Here is a 15,897-nt window from a genome sequence, read left to right as displayed (position 1 = left end):
AATTTAAGTAATTGTCTGTGAAGCAGATAGTCAGAATTTTCAAAAGCCTGTAAGTGCCAGGAAATACATTAACTCACTATTATCAAAGGGCATCCCAGAGAAAGCCAATGAAAAATAGAGTATGCTGGAAGAAAGTCAGTCACAGATTACACAGACTCTTCCTGTCAAAGAGTATAACTTGAGGAAGAGATGATGTATGCAATTAGTTTCCTTTCCTTTTAGGTTCTGATTAAGTGCTCGTCAGTGTTGATAGGAATTCTCTCATTCATTTTCATGGGACTTGACTCCCACATGCAGAAAGAGTTCTGAACTTTGGTCTGACTGTTACAATAAAAGCATCCGAAATGGTGGTGTTTTTTGAATCTAGAGCTGGAATCTCACCCTTGGTCATATACAGTGGAGTAGTGACTGTGAGGTAGGAACCTTCCAAAATGTTGAGGTCTCTGGGTCACGTGCCAAGCTTCTGATGAAGTCTGGTCTTTACACTATGATCAGATACTCGTTGAGAGAGAAACTCAAAGAACAAACACCCATCAAATCTCACTGTTTATATACAATTAGTAAACAACTTTTTAGCCTGGAAACTAAACTAAGTCTCAAGTCTTACAACTTACTGTTCTTACTCCACACTTCCTCGGTGGGTGGCTGTTTCGGTTCAGCATCTGAAATCTTTTGGCACAGCATAAATAACCTCTCTAGTGAGCTGTCATTAGACATATTGGTTTTACTCCCCCTCTATACCTGGCTGGTATAAAATAACACCATCAATCTTGTAAAAAGGACCCCTTGTTTTCCTCCTCCAGCCCAGTTACCACTGCTGTCTCTCCATAAGTCATGAATACCCCTAGCACAGCAGGAGCACATTAATGATTCATTTTTTCTATGGAATACCCATTTTACAAATGATTTTTTTTACCTTGCTGGGTACTCTCACTGCAGGACATTGTTGCTAATAGATCCCCTCTAGCATTTGCAGTGTACATTCCTCATTTAACTGGATCCCAGGTGCTATGCATGTTAAATACCTCATCTATAATCTCTTTAAGCATGAGATTTCTGTCACAATATCTTTTGTTGGCTAGGCAGTTTCTAGCAGCAACAGTAAAAACATCTCAAGGCTTTTCTAAAATTCATGGGAGAAGTCTCTGTTTGTAGTTATTCACAGTTTCATGCAGGGATGGGCTCATGTTTAGGGAGAACATCAGTTCCAGCACCCCTTATCTCTGCCATTCTCTATGACTTCTGAGTTTTCTGAAGTCCTGGATCACTTCAGACCCTCCTCTTATTTTGTTATACACTTCTCAAACTGTGGCAAAAGAAGTTTGGGCACATTAAAATCCAAGTGAGTTTTACCATAGATGTCAGTGGGGACAGGACTGAGTGCCAAGACTGAATGCTTTTGAAAATCCTACTTTTCATGCCTTCTATGTGATTTTGTTAATCGATCCCTACTAACAGACAGAGGAAGTCCTTAGTTATCTGAGGGAAAGGTTTCAGAGGTAAAAGGACATAGAAAAGTGTGGAATGGATGGTAAGTCTTGCACTGACACAGTCCTGCAAGACTGGGGTGTGCTGGACTATGCAAGATGAAGACTGTCTTTGTGGTGTGGAAGTAAAAGATTGAAAAATAGTGAGATATCATTTGGGTTGGGAATGAAGAATGGATCTGCCAGGAGGAATGGCTTTGTGTCATAGGAGGAGAGGCTGATACCTGTCTAGTAGACTTGGAAGTTGTTCTATCTTTTGTTGGTTATATAGCAGATATGAAGAGACTATCTAACAGGTGGTGAAGTGGTATGTAACATGTATGTGGAGTAAGTATATGGAGCACGCAAACCTCTTGGATTGCACCTCATATGGATTGCAAACCTAAGGGACAATATCGTTGTGGAAGGCCTGTGCTTCATGTCATCATCTTTTAATAAATACATATAGAGCAGATTTTATTTGGAGATGATTCAGGACTTACTTTATAATTATTCCTGGGATATTTCTTTATTGTTCATTTTCTTTCATGCTTTTGCACATACTCCTTTGTAATTGTAATTGTAGCTGATGCTTGTGTGTGATTATTCAGTCATGAAGAACCAAGTTCTAATGTTTTTATTGTACATGCTTCCAAAAGAAGATCTTACTAAATCTAAGTAAAAGTGAGGGAACGTGGGTCTGTATTATTGGATATATGCGATGCTTTGCACCTTTTGACCCTCTTTACAAAGAATCAGAAAATATAATTGCAAGATTAATTCAAAACTGTTATGGGAGGAGGGGTATGTGGAAACAAATGTAGATTAACACTATATTGGCACTATTTATAAACAGAAACTGAATGATAGACTTTTTGGTTTTCCACATAAATGTTAATTCATCTAAGTGACCTACTGTAGTGTTTAAACTACGGCAACACATCTGTTCATATATGGAGAGTAACACATAAGGTATCATATTTAATTTACAGTATAAACATGAAATATTAAAACAAAGTCTCCTCAGCTTTTCAGTTGCCACTGAGAAATTGCTTGAAAAGTTGTCTCAACATTTTAGTCTATTTCTGAAGTCCTTACACTCTTAGAAGTTTTGCCTTGAAAAGAGACAGGAAAAAAAACCCAAAACTGAATGGACTGTGGAGCTATGGAAAGATGCCTAGGAGGAAGTCTTTTGGTTTGTATGCATAACTTATAGTTCTTACACATTCCTTTAGAACATATCTGTAGGGTATGTGGCAGATGGACCTCCTATGTCCTGCTGAGCATTTTCTCTCACTTACCGCTCTGAGCGAGCAGATAACGTAGCCAGGAATGGCCGGCAAGGGCATGCACTGCTGCTGAGCCAGGCAGCTTGCAGCGGGGCAGCCACAGCTGATGGCAGAGCAGCTGAGTCAGCCACAGCTCTGCCTCTGCATGCTGCGTGACGCAGGGCTCGGGGCTAGGTGACCCCTGCAGATGAAGAGGTAACGGGCAACTGGGTTGCTGCTGCGGGGGAGGGAGGGAGGGGCCATTGTATTTTGTTGAAAAGGAAGGTAGATGACAAGGTGGCAGGCAGGTACTGCAGTAAGGATGGTGGCCAGAGACATGGGAAAGAAACCCCACCAAATTACTGCATCAGGTCACTGGTGATCTGTGGACTTTTCTGACTCCAGAATAGTAGCTGATTGGGGCTTGTTACTCATTTGCTTGTCTGAGTCTGGAACACCTAAACTAGCATAATTTCCTTTATGTTTGGAAGAAGTAAGTGATACACCACTGGCCTCTTCTCAAGGGTGCTTGTTAGCAAGAATGGAGTAGTTCCTGCCTCTGGTCCATCTCTTTCACCACTGAGGAAAGAAAATACACATTTTTTCCTCACACTAGGACCCAAGGTCTTGGTAGGTCAAACAGATATACTGGTTTCCTCCTAGAATCACAGCCCCTAATCTTTAAATCTTTGCCGTTTTGGACCTGATCTGTGAATTCTTTAAAGCTTCTGCAATATTTGTCAGTTCTCCCATATTTAAGAAAACCTGATCTAAAAGTTGCATGTATTATCCACAAATTGAAGAGTTCTGATAGTGCCTCAGGTATACAGCACAGCTTGCCTCCTCAGCTCCAACAGTTTAGTTGGAAGAATTGTACTGAAATAAAATGCAGAATAAGTTTCTTTTCTGAGATGGCAAATACACTGGCTTTATTGAAAACACTTCTGCAATTCTGCATTTACTTACTCTATATAAGTAATATCTAATCTTTATTTAGTGAAAACAGCCATTGACACCAATGGCAGGAAGAAATTTGATAGAGTAAGAATGTTTGGTTTGGATTAACATGTTTTTTTTCCTTTTGTATAACCTCTCTCCCAAAGAAAAGGCTCATTGAATGAGTAGCATTTGCTGGGACAATATCATTCTCTTTGGTTGAAGACGAAAGAATGAGGGATTAGCAAAGTAGATGGATCCCATGGCTCTCAGATAATGGGCCTGTTTTACCAGAACACTTTACAAGAGGAGTCTACATCCTGTTAGACAGACAGTGTTTGTTCCACTGAACCAGGCTCATCCAATGCAAAATGTAAACATTTGAAGTGGAAATGCGATTTTTTAACATTTTTTTGAACATTTAATAAAAAACAGCCCCTTGAAACTCTAGCAATCTCTGTCCCTCATCACTTCAGTATTAGTTTCACATTTCGTTTAGTGTGATGCCAGCAGGAGAGCAAACTTTTGACTAGGAATATCTCTACTTCCATCAACAACATTTCCCTTTCTTAATGGAATACAGGTAGAAGGTATAGGTTAAACTGCTGGAAATCAATGGAGTAACATAGGGGTAACCCTGGAATACTGATGAATACTGTTACAATGCTGACTGTGGAGCTACGACTGAAAAACCTAAAAGCAAAAAAGAGACGTTGACTCTTCTGCATGGGAGAAATTAGAGACAGTGAGAAATTAGAGACTCTTCTGCATGGGAGATCTTAGAGACAGTGAGAAACACTGAAAACAGGACTTTGTCTGAAAAACTTTATGATTCTAGGGATTAGGTCCAAATCCAGGTTTACTGCTGATGCTTATGTGAACACTCACTTGAAAGCACCTAGTCCTTGACCTGGATTTGGCACTATTTTTGTTCAGTGACATACCTATAATCCACATATTCATCAAATAAAAAGTGCAAGAATACCTTAACTTCTTCCTATGGCTACCTGCTAAAGGAAAGTGGAAGCTGCTACTGAATTTTAAAGGGAACCATATCTTAGATTATTAGGCAAATGCAAGAGTATCCAGCAGATAAAGACTAAATCTTAGGTGTAATATTCAATGTTTCTGGACTCTGTTGATGTGATTTGGATGCCCAACTGTTCATTTCCCAAAGGACTGGGAAAATTCTGACATAAGTTTGTAGGCTTACTGCTATTTGATGTTTCTTGGGCACCTAGGAATATGTGGCAATTGAAGCTGAGCACAGGATTCTTGTGATTGATGTTCTGGTCTTAGCTCCAGGACTGCAGGAATGGGGTTTTTATGGGATAACAACTGATTAAAGTATTTGAAAAAAACACAGGGAATAAATCAGTAATTATTATAAGAAACACAGAAATCTGCACCTGTAACACAAGTTTCAATGTAGGCATAAATGAGCTAGAAAAAAAAGTGAAGAGATGACAATTTGCTGATGATCCAAATAATTCAGGGTAGTCAGAATGAAATGGACCATGAAGAAGTGTCGGGAATGGCTGGATGGTAAACTAGCAGATGAAATCTTGCTTTGATAAATGCAAATTATGAACAAGGGACAAGGGAATAATCTTAACTGGGTGTGAAGGGCTCTCTTCAGTTATTGGCACTCATAAAAGAGAACATGATATTGTAGATAGTTTTCTGAAGACATTCTTTTAATGCTCAGCTGAAGTCACAAAGCAAGCAGAATGGTTAGCTTTATTGGGAAAGGAACAGAAAACATTGCTATGAGTCGGTGGGATGCTCACATGTTTCAGAGTCTGTGCTTTCACGTACAGTGAAGGGTGGTGAAGACACTCATGGTAAAGAATAGCTTCCAGGTCAGGGGAGAGTCCCTGTGTAGCTAGGACTCTTCTGCTTGGAGAGAAAGTGACTAAGGTGAGAATATGATAGCGGTTTATCAAACTTGAGTGGGATGAAGAAAAGAAATAAGAAAAAAAAATATTTCTTATAAAACAGGGACTAGAGAGCATTTGATCAAATAATCAAGTTTCCAGTTTAAAAAAAAATACTTTTTTTTTCAGATTGCATAACTAAAATGACAGATAATTACAAGCAGTGTAAAATAATCTTATTAACACTTTGCTTTAATAGACAATAAGAAAACAAGGAAGTTCTTGAGATCAATTAATGTGAAAGGTCAAATCAGAGTGGCTTCTCTTTGTGTTAAAATATTTGCATGGTTAAATTTTATAAACAAAGTTGGAACAATAGCCATTAGAAAAAGCGAAGTATATTGTTACACTACATAATTAAGATAGAATTAGAGATGTATCCAAGACTATTTTTCAGTTAATTACTAATTCTTTAATACAAATATGTCTATTTTATATCTTAAACCATATTTTTCTTGGCATACTATCTGTCTGCAACTTTGTTAACAAATCAAAAAGTGGCCTCAGGAAGTTGAAAAAGCAAATCACAGATACATCATTATTATCACAAATTAAGTTCATTTTCACAGGTGTTCCAGGTCAGAACAGGCAGGGGTGTTGGTTACTTAGAACTAATTTTTGAAGTGCCCTTTGCCATGGAGCTGCAAAAAGCTTTCTGATGTTCACAAGGCTTAGTTATGTGGATTTCAGCTATGTACACAGAAATGAAAGAACAGGAACTACTCAGCTGTGAACTGAAGTCAGTTGTGAACCAGTGACCTGTCATAAATCTTTTAACAAAATTAATTAATTTTAAGGTCCCTGACATAGGGAAGCTTTTACTATTCCAGTAATCATAATACACCTAAAAAACTTTCTAACTCTGAAAAGGGGATGGATAATTGATCTATTGCAAAATTTTCAATTAAATTTACATAGTGTAAAGCCTGTAGTGAATTTAAAAGTAACATAAAGATTGTATTGTGATTTCCAGCTTGATTAGTATATCTTTCAGGATTTGGGTTTTGCCACAGAACTGAAGAGCACCAAGGTGTATGCATGTAACTTGTCCATATGAGTATTCAACTGAAATACGTTCTGTGTGAAGTTTTCGATTTATTAGTCAATAGAATGGGAGCTGCAAGACCTGTGTGACAGGAAACAAGCTGTGCTCTTTTTTTAGAGTAATCCTATTAATTCCTGACATGGTAAACCATAATTTAATGATATGTTGGCTTAAGATGTTCATGTCTATTCAATTGTGTCAAGACAGTTGTTTGTGGGATCTGGTAGACTATCTTGTTTGATTCCTGTCTGTCACTGAATAATCATGTAGGAAGCATGTTTGACTTCGAGATGACACAAAGTCTTAAGCCTTGGACTAGAAATAAACCATTTTTGCTTAAGCACAAATATGTAAAGAGCTTCTGTTACCTATCCCACGTTCTTTTTACTGCACTTGCATACCTGGTTGGGACAGACACAACAGGAAGAGCACAGGGGAAGTTGTGCTCTCTAGTGAGGCTGAGTAATAGGCATAGGAAAAAGATGACTCCAATGACTCATATGGAAAAACGGTCTCCATAAGAGGACCCAAAATTCCATCTCCCAAGACAGTGACCTTCACTGAGTGATGGAGTCAGCCCACTCCTTTTTCATTCTCTAATTCCTGGTTCTTCTATTCCTGATTTCTCAGTGGTCCAGCTTCTCTAGGAAAAGTAACACAGAGCTCTCCTGCTGCCTCCCCATGAAGCACTTCTCTAAGACTTAGGACCTATGGCTTCAGCTTTGCCCTTCTTCCCTCCCTTCCAAATGAAGAGAGTGCATAACAGGTTCTTTGGTGGATGCTGCATTTGCTCTTTATGTACAAGTCAGCATCACACCTGCAACTGCACTTGTGTCTTGAGCAAACCTGACACAGAGCCAGGTGTGAGTGAAATGAATTAAGCTGAAGGGCTCTGACCTTTCTGGAGACTTAAGACTCCTCTTCACATATCTCTGCATCACAATAAAATGTTTCCAGACCTGGGCATTCTGCAGCGTACGTGGGGTGAGGAAATGAGAAAATACTCTTTCCCCAATGCAAAGCAACATTCATTTTAATCTGTTGACTTTTAAAATTTTTCTTAGAGGTCAGAATTATGTTCTGACACGAAAGTACAAAATTGGACAGAAAGCAGGTATTTTACTAGCAACAAACAAACTGACATGGAAAGTGATTACAAGACCTTTTTGGTGCCTCTCTTGAAACAGTAGCAGCTGATTTGGAAACTCAGTCCATCTGTAGTTGGTTTTTCAGTATCTACAGATGAGGAAAAACATCTCCCTTGTTCCCTGTAAGGAAAATTCCAGAAGTAACTCTAGGTGGCAGCTGGAGGCAGAGCAATACCATGCAGAGCAAAGTCTCTTTCAGTCAGGCTGTCTGATGTAGATCCTCAGGAATACTACACTGACCAAACAGTAAAAGGATTTTTCTGAGGTGGAAATATAATTTATCTGACCATCCTTAAATTAAATCAGTATCAGTCATGTTATCAAATGAATCTATTGTCATCATGAGTTATGCAGATTAAGAAACAAAACCCACTTTCTTGTGACTTCATCCTGGCTATTCTGGGGTATCTGAATTTTTCCAGGATGGAATCATGATGGCAGCTAGTTTAGGCAGCACATTTCTTATGAATGTTTATAATATTTCTATGCCCTCCAGAGTTATCGTCCAAACGAAATCTGGACGTTTCTGCATCCTCCAGATTTGTAATGCATAACCTACCTCTGTATTGTCTTCCATAAAGACTGACAATTTCTAACTCTCTGGTGTCTCTACTGTTCTTCAGTGTCAGTTCCCCCTGATTATGCAATGCATTTTTCCTCTCAGAAAGTAAACACCATTATTCTTGTGAAAGTGAACTAAAAATAAAAATGAGGCTTTCTAGTATTAATATTCATTCTGGAAACACTTATCCACATGGCCATATTCACAGCTTTTTTTAGCCAACTCTGCAGACATAATGTGCAGATGAAGAGTAGTTCATCTGGTTGAAGAAATCTCATCACAGAAGCCCGTAAATTATCGTTTTAATCTTTGCTAGCCTCCACTCTCTTTTACTTTATAGTGAGTGTTTCCATTCCATTTCAAGAAGGAAGCATCTAGCTCTCTTTCTTCAAAGCTTATCCATCTGTACATTCAACTGTCCTGATTCAAAGCAATTTGAACTCACAGAGGCTTTAGGCAGTGTTCTCTGCCACACCAATCACTGTTACAGAAGTTCTGAGTAAAGCCTGTCATGAATTTCCAGATGATTATTGATATGTAGTGACGTTATCCTTTGAAAGTTTTACCACCTATTTTTTCAAGATGCAGCACTGGGAAAATATTCCAGAATATCTGCTAACTGGGCAATATCATTTGAAGCCTCCCAGAACAGGAATTGTTTGTCTTTTACAGTAAGGGATATTTGCAGCTGATATCTTGCTTAAAGAACAGCAGCTCAAATTATGTCTAGTGAGGGATATAGACCCAGATAAGCCTTGCCTGCCAGATGACACATCCCAGTCTGTATTTAGGACTTACTCTATGTCATTTCATTCCTAAGATTTCACTGAACTCTGTTGCACTGGCCTGGCTTTTAACATCTAACCTTCTACATCAGGGGAGTTTTATTTAAGGGAGTTTGTCTATCAGTCAATGGTATAAGATCTAAACCTTCTTGCTACAAAAGAACCTTGATTTTCATTTGATCTCTATCAGTATGGGCATATATCACCACTTAGTTTGTAGTGGGAGATTTTAACTTTACTTTTTGGACTACATATATGCATTATCGTGAGTGCCAAAGATGATGTCCTGTTTTATTTTTATTTAAATAGCTTTCATGAAATTGTAGAAATACAGATGTTCACTGGATAGCTCTTCCTTCTGAATTTTTCACTACTTTTTGGCCAAAACAACTTAGAGTCAAGCCCTGATGTATGTTATTGCACATGTATTAGTGGAGTTACATTTTGAACGAGAGCACGTACACAGATACCATGTACAGAATGCTGTTATCAGATTTGTTACACCAAATACTAGGCACTGGTAGATTTTATTCACGTACTGCGCAGGTTCATGTTTTGGGACAAATAACTTGATTGAGTAAGGCTCTTACCTGTGTAATTAAACTTATATTTATTCAGAGAATGTCTTAAATACATGCTCACATTTCACTAAACAATGGGGTTGACATCTCTTTTCTTAAATTAGCAACTAATTGCTGAATGACCCTTAGACAAAATACTGGATAGAAACAAAGTCTTTTTGAGTGTGTTGCTGTTATAATCAAATTACAGATCACTCTAACAGGTGGTACCTCCTTTCAAAGAGAACCATGCAGCTAATGTAGTCATCTGAAAGAGCAAAGTCATGAAGAGAGAAATACAACATGAAGGTGTAGGAGATGCACAGTTTTGTGTAGAAAATTATATTACTAGTTCCATATGACAACATCTTTGAGATGATACAAGAAAGGATCAGAATTGAACAGTTTCAGACAAAGAACAAAGTTAATTTGGAAGAATTGTAGAATCTGGGATTTTCTCTGAAAAAAAGGTATTGAGTAGGACAAAATACAAATGTGTTATAAAGAAAGGGTTCCTGAAAGTCACTTTTCTTTCCTGAATCTGCAACATTCCCTGTACAGTGGGCCATAAAGACATGCACTCAGGAGCAGTTCACTAAACAAAGCTGTACATCTAATTTGTCAACATTCAGCTTAGTCAAGAAGAAAGGTGACCAACCTCTGCAGAGCCACCAACAGATCCTACATGATCCTACCCAGCCCTGTGGTGGGAGAGGATAAGGTAAAAGAAGAAAGAACCCAAGTGCCTAAAACTTAGATAGAAGGAGAAAGAAAAACAAAGAATAAACAGAGAAACAAGTCAAAATTGGTATTTCAACAAAGGGTGGTAGAGGCTGTCTGTTTTCATGGTTCTGTCACAGGAGAGCTCTAATGCAAAGGTCCCATTCATAAATGTGAGGGTGCTTTCACCACCCTCTTTTCACTCTTTTCACAAGAAAAAAGCTTGTGAATATAATGCAGAGAGATAAGAGGACAAAAGGAAAATCTGAGTGTTGTTAGATAAGTATTTTCTTTTAAATTTATTTTATTGCTAAATAAATAAAAGCCAGGCTTTTTCATCTACCTACATCAATCTGACTCGTTATTGTTTTTTCCATTTATTTTTTGGGGGTAAGCATATTGAATAATGAAAGCAAACTCCATCCACCTTCATGTGAATATATCACAAGTCCTAGAATGTGACACATTATTGTAATATAGTGGTTGAATTAATGATTTCAATTTATAAATGAATCAGTGATTTAGAGCTGTGCATATACACAATCTATTTGAGTTGATATTAAGCCTTTGGAAGCAGTGTATATTTATTAGCACCTTTGTAGTAATGCAAATTATACTTGATTTGGCTTCTGAAACACTGAACAAGGAATCTTGGGAATTCAGAACTTTTAACTCCTTGTTGTACAATTTACAGTTAGTTGTGTTAGAAAATGATTAGTCAATTTACCTGAGTCCTAGCTGATTGAAATAATATCCAGCCTCTAATGGTAGAATTTTTTATTTAGACTATAAAGCATTCAGAATTGCAGATCTTCGTTACAAAGACAATGTTCATTTGGCTGTTTCATAAAACTATGCTTAGCTAAAGGAATGTAATGGCTTGCGGTTATTCAGCAGAACCAATATAATTATTCTCATCTGTTAGAGAAATATGGGGATTACTGGAAAATTAATTTGAAACAGGAAAGGACTTATTATATAATTAACAAATTGTCCTTATTAGGCAATTATTGAATTCTAGTAAATTTTTTTCTGCTGTTTGAGAGATTAGTTTCCTACTAGGAAAAACATCCTGCAGAAAATTACATTCATCTGTATTCAGCAAATGAGGACAAGGTAGTGATTTGAAACTGTCTTTCAAAGATGATTTGCAGAGAACATTTATTAAGTCCCTACTTATTCACAGTGGACAGAACCAGTAGATTTTCTATTGTTAACCATCTGCAAGAAGTCTGAATGCAGTACTAATCAAGACAGGTCTCAGTTCCTCCTCCCATACCATACATCTGTGCCTATGATGCTCTCTGGGACTAGTTCGTTCCCCCTCCCTTCTCTTGCAACTCACTCATTCCTCTCCCCAGTTTACAGCCTATTAAAGGTACTGGAAAGGAGACCATTGTGTGTCCCTGTCATAGGACTTGGTATTCAGATATACCCTGCCGTCAAAACTGCATACCTTTGTGGATGTAGGAAATACTATTATGTATGTTTTATGAATATTGAAGAGTCAGCAGGATGTATCCAAAATAATGTTTTAGGAACCGTATTGCATACTGCACTAATGCCTCCAGGTCAGGTACCTGGCTAAAAAAGTAATTCACAAGACTGAGGTAGAGCATGTTGAATGAGGAGAGTTAGATACCCAGGATTCAGTTTACAACAATCCAGTGGATTGTATGAACACCTAATTCAAGAAACAGGATTACCCATTTCTTCTGGTGTGTTGTTTCTTCTTTTTAAAACAAATACCATTCTTGTATATACTTCCATGAGATTATGAAATTGTTCTGCATTGCTTTTGATTTGTACAGGTTGGCCTGAATCATGAAGCTCTGACACAGATATAGATTTCTGTAAAGTTTAAAGACACCAAGGTCTGTAAGGAGAGGTCAAACCCTTGTATTCCTATGTACTTAAGAATATTGTTTCCCACCACTCCCCTACTTAGCTCAGGGGGCAGGAATGACATTATAATTTTCACTACTATACAAACAGCAGAGAATAGCAGGTTTTCAGAACATTTATTGTATTTTACACGCGGTTCATAGGCTGTGCTTGAACTTGTTAAATTAGTTGCTGTGTATGAATGTATGAATTTACTGTTAGGCCCAAGATCATCAGAATGTGTGCGTTTTTATACAAAAAGCTGTCCTGGGTGTCGGTGGCAAGGCGCTGGCCACGGGGGCTGCATGGCGGCCGCTGTGAGTAGGGGCCGGGGCTGCCCAGTACTGGACACAGCTGGTTCCAGCTGGTTCTGCAGCAGACACCCCCCCCCCCCCCAGCCCCTCAGCCAAGGAGGTAGTGCCTCTGGGAAAACATACTTAAGAAAGGGCCAAAAAGCCAGAAAAGCAAAAGAGTGAGGGGGAAAAGGTGAGAAACAGCAGTATAAATTTTCCTAGGACACACTGGTAAGAACAAATTGCAATTTTTTTCCTCTAGTCCGCATCTTTTCCCAAAAGAAACCATTTCCAGTGGTTTTCCTCCCATATCTCAGTGAAACCTTCCTCAGTCAGTACCTTTTCCTAAGTAAACTCTTCCAGTGCTTCTTTAATGAGAAACACACCTTCTCTTCAGATGGTTTCCACTGATTGAATTATCTGATTTGGTAACTTCAGAGAGGTAACTTCAAATGTTTCAATTTCCTACTTCTCTGCTAGTGTGAGGTAGGTATTTGCCTGCAGTGTAGTAGAGCATGAAAGCTGCAGTCCTGAAACAGGATATTGTTGATAGGAACTGTACAAGTACAGAATAAAAAGGCATGCCCTTGTTGGGAGAATTTATACACCCCAGCTGGAAGACTGAAATACTTTAAACAAGGCAGCAATAAATAGCTAATGGTAAATATGTATTTTTAGGTATCATTTGTCTGAAGCTTTTACTCCAAACTACATTATTAATGTGATAAAATGGAATTATAGTCATTCAAAATTGTCATTCATGACAGAAACAGTCTTGCACAAGTTATTTGGGAAACAATTTGTGAATCTCTTATTTTTCCCTAGCAGACATTGGATGTGCCAGTGCCATCAACTGAGATGATATTTTATTCCTCATATATCATCTACATGGATGTAAAGACCCTAGTTCTGGTGGTTATTTTCCAGCCACTTAGGTGGATGGTTTCCAGCCTTATGGAGATTATGGAAAGTTCCAAAAAGCTGTCTGATTTCAGAAAAAGCAGGGCTAAAGCTAAGAACCTCAAGGACTGGGACGAGGCAAATAAAAGCTAAATGTATGATGATAAAGTTAGCTATCTCGTAAGAAAAATGTTGAATTATTTAACCAGATAGATGTACTCTATATAGGTTTAGCCACTGTTCCCATCTGTTATAGTTTATAGATTTTGATTAATTCAAAATTCAGGGAATCCAATCCCACCGGATTTAAACTCAGAAAAGGGAACATCATTACTTCAGCAGCAACTAATATAATGACTCAAATCCACAGCAATGTAGATTTTCTGGTTTAGTTTTTTTAGCAATTTGGGTAAATTAAATCCTTAGTGAGGGATTTAGAACTTGGTGATAAAGGCTAAGGCCATAACTTGGCTTAGACTGAGACTATGAGTTGATAAATGTTTTAAGGTGCAGGAATACCAAATATTTCCAAGCTGATTTTATACACGTACACACATATTTGTGGTTCTTACCGAAGAAGGAGACATATGAGGGGGAAAAAAATGCTGTCTGGCTTAATCTTGCTTTAGAAGGACATTGCAAATCATAAGAAAGCTCTGTGTTATCATTTCTACTGCTGACTACTCTGTGTTGTGTGTTTACCTTCTCTTCAATTCTGTGTGGTTTGGAAACAGCAGAATGAAAGACTGCCTTCAGAATAGATTAGAAAAGACAAAATAATTTTTCTTATTAATTTATTCTTATCAGTCACTTTCTAAATTTTCAATTAAAAATTAATTCTGTGGTAATTGCCACAGTAAAAACAGGTGAGGCTTTTAGTTTTGTATCATACAATATCTTAAGGTAAACGATAATGTAAATGTTTGAAGACATAACCAGATAAAAGGAGAAATTTATAAAGTCTCAAATTTGACAAGTGTCAGAGCTAGTTTTCAGGTTTTGGTTTTAGTTTTGGTTTGTCTGTTATTCTAGGTATCCCAGCTGTTTTTCCTGTCTATTGCATTTTTAAGAAATAGGAATTGCCTTACCTATCCTTTGAAACAAATCTCTTTTTCCTTCATCTCTGTGGAAGGAATGATGATAAGGAATTATCCTCACAACTCCTTGTATAGTGCAGAGAAACCTAAAATAGCTCTGAGCTGGCTTATGTTTCTTAGCTCCAGCACTTGAATGCGATAGAGTTATGTCTGCATGATGCTGAATAAGAAGACTAATCAGTGGTGATGGATATGTCACCTTGACCTGGACCTGTAGTCATTGATCTTAAGAGTTAGATGGGATATTTCAGAGTTTCACTGCATGGGGTAGACATGCCTCTAATTCCTGGGCTTGATGAACCAGAATTAGGGAAATTAAACAGTTATTTTAGTCTAAACCAGGATTCATTCTACTCAGTCTCTAACAAGATTTCAGAAGAAATGGATTTATGAAATCCGTAGGCTTGTTCCTCACTTACATGAATTATAGCAAGGGAACACTAAGCCACCATTTGCCCTCAAACACCACTCTATATCCTAGTTGAGGAAAAATGAAATATTATCCTGTTATCATATACTGATCAGCATTTTACACAGTGATGAAAATCTCTGTAATCTTTCTTTCTGTTGCTCCAGCAGTAGTTTTAAATAGTTAATTCTGATTCACACTGCTTTTACACCGACTTCAGTGGATGTACTCAGATTCTGCATGAATGTTTGAACTAAATCAGAACTACAAATACCTAGTGACTTCTTCCTGCTTTTCTTGAGTTATCACTGGAACACTGCTACAATATAGCCCAAACAAGGGCCCTGAAACTATTTGGTTCAGCTGCCACAGAAATACAGGACAAAAGTAGGTCACTATCACAAAAAGCTGAGAGCCTAAGGGAAGGAAAGATTCTATATCTGACATATGTTGGAAACTGGGGCTAAGAATTATTTGTCTGGGTTTGAAATCAAAAGTAAACCTTTTTTCTTTTTCTTTTTTTTTTTTTTTTTTTTACTTTGACTCCTCAGAGTCAAGACATCATAGAACAATTCAAGTTTAAAAAAATCCTAAAAAACATTGAAGAACGCAACATGTTCAAAAGGTCATGATTGTCAAGTGTTGTTTTTCTTATAGTCTGGGTTTTGACTGATAATTCTTCTGTATGATATGGTGATTGAACAAAATGTTTTTCATCCCATTTTCTTTTACCATTTATAAATATTGAATGGGCAGGTTTTCTTTTACTTTTTTTTTTTTTTCCTCTGAAATCTCTTTTTTCGAGGTAGAAAATATAGACACCATTGGTTACAGCTTTCAAGGTTAAATCTGGGTATGATATTCCATCTTTGCTTGCTTGTTCCTAA

The sequence above is a fragment of the Tyto alba genome, unplaced genomic scaffold (assembly GCF_018691265.1).
Source record: "Tyto alba isolate M040663 unplaced genomic scaffold, T.alba_DEE_v4.0 Super-Scaffold_38, whole genome shotgun sequence".
NCBI lineage: Eukaryota > Metazoa > Chordata > Aves > Strigiformes > Tytonidae > Tyto > Tyto alba.
This window is presented reverse-complemented; position numbering follows the sequence as displayed.